Here is a 7,126-nt window from a genome sequence, read left to right on the forward strand (position 1 = left end):
AACAAAAGCCGAAATTGACAAATGGGATCTGATTGTACTAAAGAGCTGCTGCACAGCAAAAGAAACTACCATCGGAGTGAACAGGCAACCTACAGAACGGGAGAAAAATTTTGCAATCTGCCCATCTGACAAAAGTCTAACATCCAGAATCTACATGGAACTTAAACAAGTTTGCAAGAAAAAAGCAAACAACCCCATGAAAAAGTGGGCAAAACAAATGAACGGACACTTCCCAAAAGAAGACATTTATGCGAGCGACAAACACGAAAAAAAGCTCATCATCACTGGTCATTAGAGAAATGCAAATCAAAACCACAATGAGATATCATCTCACACCATTAAAAAGTCAAGAAGCAATAGATGCTGGTGAGGCTGCATTTGACCCAGCAGTCCCAATTACTGGGTATATATCCAAAGGAATATAAATCATTCAACTCTAAAGACACATGCACATGTATGTTTATTGCAGCACTATTTACAATAGCAAAGACATGGAACCAACCCAAATGCCCATCAATGAAAAACTGGATAAAGAAAATGTGGTACATATACACCATGGAATACTATACAGCCATAAAAAGAATGAGATCTTGTCCTTTAAAGGGACACATATGAATCTGGAAGCCATCATCCTCAGCAAACTAACACAGGAACAGAAAACCAAGTACTGCATGCTTTTACTCATAAGTGGGAGTTAAACAATGAGAACACATGGACACAGGGAGGGGAACAATACATACCAGTCCTGTCAGGGGTTGGGGTCAAGGGGAAGGAGAACATTGGGACAAATACCTAATGCATGTGTGGGGGCTTAAAACCAAGATGACGGGTTGATAGGTACAACAAACCACCATGGCATGTGTACACCCATGTAACAAACCTGCACGTTCTGCACATGTACCCCAGAACTTAAAGCAAAAGAAGAAAAAAGTACAAACTAAAGCCATGAAGAGATAGCACCAGACAACTACTGGAATGATTAAAACTTTTAAATATATACTAAGTGTTGGAGAAGATGAAGAGAAACTAAATTTCTCATACAGCCACTCTAAAAAATAGATTGATTGTTCTTTGTGAAGTTAAATAAATGCTCATGATTATTTGCATTAGAGAAATGAAAACTTATATCCACATGAAAACCTGTACACAAATGTTCGTAACAGCTCTATTTGTGATAGCTAAAAACTGGGAATAACCCAAATGCCCCTCAGTGGATGAGTGGATAAACAGAACAAACAAACAAACAAAAAATATTTAAAATGGAATTTTTGTCATGTGTATTCCTTTTTAATTGACAGAATTTGTACATACTTGTTGTATATACGATGAGTACATGTCACTTGGGAATGCATATGTGTATGTAGTGGAATGGCCAAGTCAAGCTAATTAACATATGTATTACCTCACATGTGTATTTTTTGTGATTAGAACACTTAAAATCTACTCTCAGCAACCTTCAAGAATACAATACATTGTTATTAACAATATTCACCATGGTGTACAGTAGATCTCTTGAGCTCATTCCTTCTCTCTGACTTTTCAGTTGTTAAAAAGAAGGAAATCAGGCTCTCTGCTCCTCCTGTCCGACAGGCAGCCGCACCTTGTCTCCCGTCGCCAGCCACATCCCTGAGACACCACGGAGAAGGTAAGGTCAGAGTCAACGGATTTGGTCGTATTGGGCACCAGGTCACCAGGGCTGCTTTTAACTCTGGTCAAGTGGATATCGTTGCCATCAATGATCCCTTCATTGACCTCAACTACATGGTCTACATGTTCCAGTATGATTCCACCCATGGCAAATTCCATGGCACTGTCAAGGCTGAGAATGGGAAGCTTGTCATCAATGGAAATCCCATCACCATCTTCCAGGAGCAAGATCCCTCCAAAATCAAGTGGGGCGATGCTGGTGCTGAGTACGTGGTGGAGTCCACTGGCATCTTCACCACCATGGAGAAGGCTGGGGCTCATTTGCAGGGGGAGCCAAAAGGGTCATCATATCTGCCCCCGCTGCTGATGCCCCCATGTTCATGATGGGCGTGAACCATGAGAAGTATGACAACAGCCTCAAGATCGTCAGCAATGCCTCCTGCACCACCAATTGCTTAGTGCCCCTGGCCAAGGTCATCCATGACAACTTTGGTATCGTGGAAGGACTCATGACCACCGTCCACGCCATCACTGCCACCCAGAAGACCGTGGATGGCCCCTCCGGGAAACTGTGGCGTGGTGGCCGTGGGGCTCTCCAGGACATCATCCCTGCCTCTACTGGTGCTGCCAAGGCCGTGGGCAAGGTCATCCCTGAGCTGAACGGGAAGCTCACTGGCATGGCCTTCTGTGTCCCGACTGTCAACGTGTCAGTGGTGGACCTGACCTGCTGTCTGGAAAAACCTGACAAATATGATGACATCAAGAAGGTGGTGAAGCAGGTGTCGGAGGGCCCCCTCAAGGGCATCCTGGGCTACACTGAGCACCAGGTGGTGTCCTCTGACTTCAACAGTGACACCCATTCTTCCACCTTCGATGCTGGGGATGGCATTGCCCTCAACAACCACTTCGTCAAGCTCATTTCCTGGCATGGCAATGAATTTAGCTACAGCAACAGGGTGGTGGACCTCATGTCCCATGTGGCCTCCAAGGAGTAAGACCCCTGGACCACCAGTCCCAGCGAGAGGAAGAGAGGCCCTCCCTGCTGGGGAGTCCCTGCCACACTGAGTCCCTCACCACACTGAATTGCCCCTCCTCACAGTTTCCATGCAGACCCCTTGAAGAGAAGGACTAGGGAGCCCCACCTTGTCGTGACCATCAATAAAGTCCTCTGTGCTCAGCCAAAAAAAAAAAAAAAGAAAGAAATCTGGTAATTAGCAACAACATGAATGAAACTGGAGGAAATTACGAGATTTCCCTCTTTTTTTTTTGAAATTTCAAAATATTTATTGAACAAAAGAATAAACATAAGCCCCAAAGAAAATATGACAAACTTTATATGTAAAATGTAATTTTCCCCAAATTAATATAATTGCTTGCTGTTCGTGGTTTACAAAGTGACTGATGTTTCCCTTCTATCCCTTTGCACCTATGTGTATCTAGCAGAAATGTTCTTAGCTCTGGCTACAGGCACACAGAAACTTGCTATCGATCATTATGTTCAAATGTTTATTTCCTTCCCCCAGAATAAACTGGGGGACTGGCACTGTCTGGAATGATCACAGGACAGATACTCAGGAAGCTCTGATCATCCTGAGTTTCACGTTTATCAGGGAAAAAAAAGGGCGCAGTGGCTTGATAACAGGAATGTCATTGAATGTGTAGATATGGCACCCATCACTAACATTATAAAAGGAAATGAACCTCATACCTACAACCAAATAAATCCCTGCTCTGTGCAACTGGGGACTCACCCAGAGAAAAGTTAAAGGCATAGTGCTGGCAGCAAAGATCTGTCCTTTTCTGGAACCCACAGTCCAGAAGCCGAGTTCTGAAGAAAGTACAACATCCTCCTGTCGATTCAGATTCCTCACAAATGCCCACATCCCATCCTTTGCTGGTGCCCACATCCACCTCCCAGTAATGGAGGCCTGAAGTGAAGCGAGAGGTCCCCAGCACACACAGTGCGGAGCTGAACCTTTCAGCCTGCTCTTTCCTGTTCTGTCTGAAATCCCCACATCGGACGCTCCTCTGATCTTCAGAATTGATGAGATAGTTGCTGGCTGTGTCCACATCCAAGGTCATATCCACTTGAAACTTCTTCATCTTTGGGTTCATCCTTAGAATAGATTTCAGCTTGGGCTTTAGTTCCTTGAGGATGGAAATCAGTGCCCTCACCTTGTACTTGGGCTTGATGTCATTCTTCTGAGAGGCCACAGTGCATAAGGGGCACAGTACACCTTCCCCATGGGGCTCCTTCTGCAATGAATTGATGCATTGGAGGCAGTAGGCATATCCACATTTCAGTGGCACCTGTTCTTCAAGATCATTTAGACAAACAGGACATCATCTAATTACTTGTTTGAAGGGTTCAGCCATGGCAAATGTCTTCCTGAGTTTCCTCCCCTGGCCTCCAGCTGCTTCTGCTGACAGCTCAGATCTCAAGATTTCCCTCTTTCTAAAGGCTGACGGGTATTCCTTTTTAATCTATGTACCACATTTTCTGTATTCACTCATCTTTTGACGGATAGTTAGTTTGATTCCATATCTTGGCTCTTGTGAATAATTCTGCAATGAACATGAGAGCACAGAGATTTCTTTCCTTTTTTTTTTTGAGACAAGGTCTCACTCTGTTGTTCAAGCTAGAGCGGTGCAGTGGCACAATGACGGCTCACTGCAGCCTCAACCTCACAAGCTCAAGTGATCCTCCCACTGCAGCCTCCTGAGTAGTTGGGACTACAGGCACACAACATTACCACACCCAGCTTTTTTTTTTTTTTTTTTTGTAGAGGCAGAGTCTTGCTATGTGGCGCATGCTGGTCTAAAACTCCCAGGCTCAAAAGATCCTCCCACCTCAGCCTCCCTAGTGCTGAAATTGCAGGCATGAGCCACCATCCTCAGCCCAGATCGCTCTTTAACATACTGACGGCATTTCCTTTGGATAAATACCCAGAGGTGGAATTGATGGAGCCTTACAATAAAATATTACTCAGCAATAAAAAGGAACAAACTATTGATAACAATATATTAGATGGGTCTCAAGGTCATTATGCTGAGGAAAAAAGCCCATTTCAAGCTTTTATATATTATACAATTCAACTTATGTAACAGTCTCAAAATGACTAACAGTGACGGAGAAGAGGTCAGTGGTTGAGGGGGTTAGGCTTGGAGGAGGGTGACTGCAGAGCAGCACGCGGGATTTTCTTTGAGGCACAGTTCTATGTCCTGACTTTAGTGGTCATTATGTAAATCTGTGCATGTAATAAAATTTTGTGGAACTACACAACAACAACAACAACAACAAAATCACCCTGTAGAGAAGATTTAGCAGGATAAGTAAATCAGTGGAATTTTGGCTCAGGTCTAAGTGTGTCTTTAAAGCCTCAAAATACTCGGTTGCTCTTCCCGCTATTTGGGAGCTGGAATACATAAACCCGGAGAGGGCAAAATCCCCACATTCCACCCTGGCCCACAGAGTGAGGGCTGCTATGGCAGGAAAGCCAAGGAGAAGCCAGGACACCTGCCTCCGCCTCCTGAAATATGACACCAAAGGCAACGTCCCATTTCTAGAGGGACTGAGAGATTCATATCACAACTAAGACCTTGACAGAGGGAAGAGTGGTGACTCCCACTGCATCATTGTCAGCTCACCTGTTTGACCTGTGCAGAAGCTGGATCTTCACAATGACAGTGGATTATCATCAACTTAATTAGGTGGTGGTTCCAGTTGCAGCTGCTGCTCCTGATACGTTTTCACTAATGGAGAAAATCAATAGTCCCATAGGATCCACATGGGGCCACTGATTGGGTGAATGATTTTTTCTGTAATCCTTTGCTAGCTTCCTAAGCTGCTATAGCAGAGCACCACAAATTGTGTGTCTTAAAACAACAGAAATTTATCACCTCACAGTTATGGGGCTGGGCCTTCACCATCAAGGCATCAACAAGGCCCTGCTCCCCATGAAGGCTCCAGGGAAGAGCGTCCTCGCTTCTTCTAGCCCCTGGTGGCTGCCGGCAGTCCTCAGCATTCCTTGGCCTGTAGCTGCATCTGCAGTGTCTTCCTCCATCTTTACATGACGTTCTCCCCAATGTGTCTCTTCTCTTCTTTTTGAAATCTTTAGAAATATATTATTTTATTTTAGAGACAGGGTCTCACTCTGTCACCCAGGCTGGAGTGTAGTGGTGCAACCATAGCTCACTGCAGCCTCAAACTTCTGGGCTCAAGCAGTCCTCCTGCCTCAGCTTCCTGAGTAGCTGGGGCTATAGGCAGGCACGTGCCACCACACCTGGCTAATTTTATTTATTTATTTTGTAGACACAGGGTCTCTCTCTTTTGCCTGGGCTGGTCTCGAACTCCTGGCCTTAAGCAGTGCTTTTGCCTCAGCCTCCCAAAATGCTGGAATTACAGGTGTGAGCCACCAAGCTTGGCCTCTTTTCTCCTTTTATAAAGACACCAGTCATATTGAAGATAAGGCCTTATGTACTGCAAAGACCTAATTTGCAAATAAGGTCACATTCTGAAGTTTAGATAGCTATAAACTTGGCAGAGGGTGAGAGAGAGGGAAGCAATATTCAACCCAACATAACACTGTTACTAAGGACATCAGGCTCAGATTAGTTTTATTTCATTGGACCAGAAGTATACCTTCACTGTCCTATCTCAGAGCTAATCCCCCTCCAGTCTTCTGTTATCATCTACTCTATACGGATCTTAGTAAGTCTCTCCATTCTGCAGGATAGCATACTGACCATTACATGGACAATATCATATTAATTGGTCCTGGTCAATGGGAAGTAGCAACTACATTAGACACATTGTTAAGACACATGAATGCCAGACTGTGAGAGATTAATTTCCCACAAAAATTCAGAGGCCTTCCATCTGGGTGAACTTTCTTGGGATCCAGTGGTCTGGGACATGTTGAAATATCCCTTCCAAATTGAAGGGAAGTTGTTGTATCTGTTTCCTCTTACCACTGAGAGAGAGACACAGTGCCTAACAGACTTCTTTGGATTTTAAGGCAGTATACACCTCATTTAATACTCTGACATATTTACTGAGAAGCCCAAAAAGCTACCAGCAAAACAAGAGAAGGCTTGGCAACATTAGAAACATTGTTAAGACACACAAATGCCAGACTGTGAGAGAGGTCCAGACTATGCGGGCTACACGGCTGAGGACATAAATGGTGTTGGAAGCACTTGCAGCAGATCTAAAAGCCATATGATGGAAACTTTCACAGGTCCCTCTGGAGAAATCGTGGCACAGACTGCTGGGATCTGGGAGCAAAGCAATGCCATCCTCTGTGGTGAGCCATTGTCTCTTTGAGGAGCAGCTCCCAGGGTGCTACATGGCCTTCATAGATTGGACACTTAACCATGCACCACTAAGTCATTGTGGAACTTCCAATGTCTATCATCAACTGTGTGTTGTCTGATCCACCAAGCACCATAAATCTGGGCGTGCACAGAGGCAGTCTGC

At 44.6% G+C, this 7,126-nt stretch overlaps 2 pseudogenes; one reads left to right on the forward strand and one right to left on the reverse strand.

Annotated features, from left to right (window-relative positions):
• Positions 1-1,749: 1,749 nt before the first annotated feature.
• LOC100414328 (glyceraldehyde-3-phosphate dehydrogenase pseudogene) lies at positions 1,750-2,722 on the forward strand (annotated as a pseudogene).
• Positions 2,723-3,007: 285 nt separating this feature from the next.
• LOC100414692 (ret finger protein-like 4A pseudogene) lies at positions 3,008-4,221 on the reverse strand (annotated as a pseudogene).
• Between the last annotated feature and the right edge of the window lie 2,905 nt (positions 4,222-7,126).

Source organism: Callithrix jacchus, chromosome 13 (genome assembly GCF_049354715.1).
Source record: "Callithrix jacchus isolate 240 chromosome 13, calJac240_pri, whole genome shotgun sequence".
NCBI classification, from domain to species: domain Eukaryota; kingdom Metazoa; phylum Chordata; class Mammalia; order Primates; family Cebidae; genus Callithrix; species Callithrix jacchus.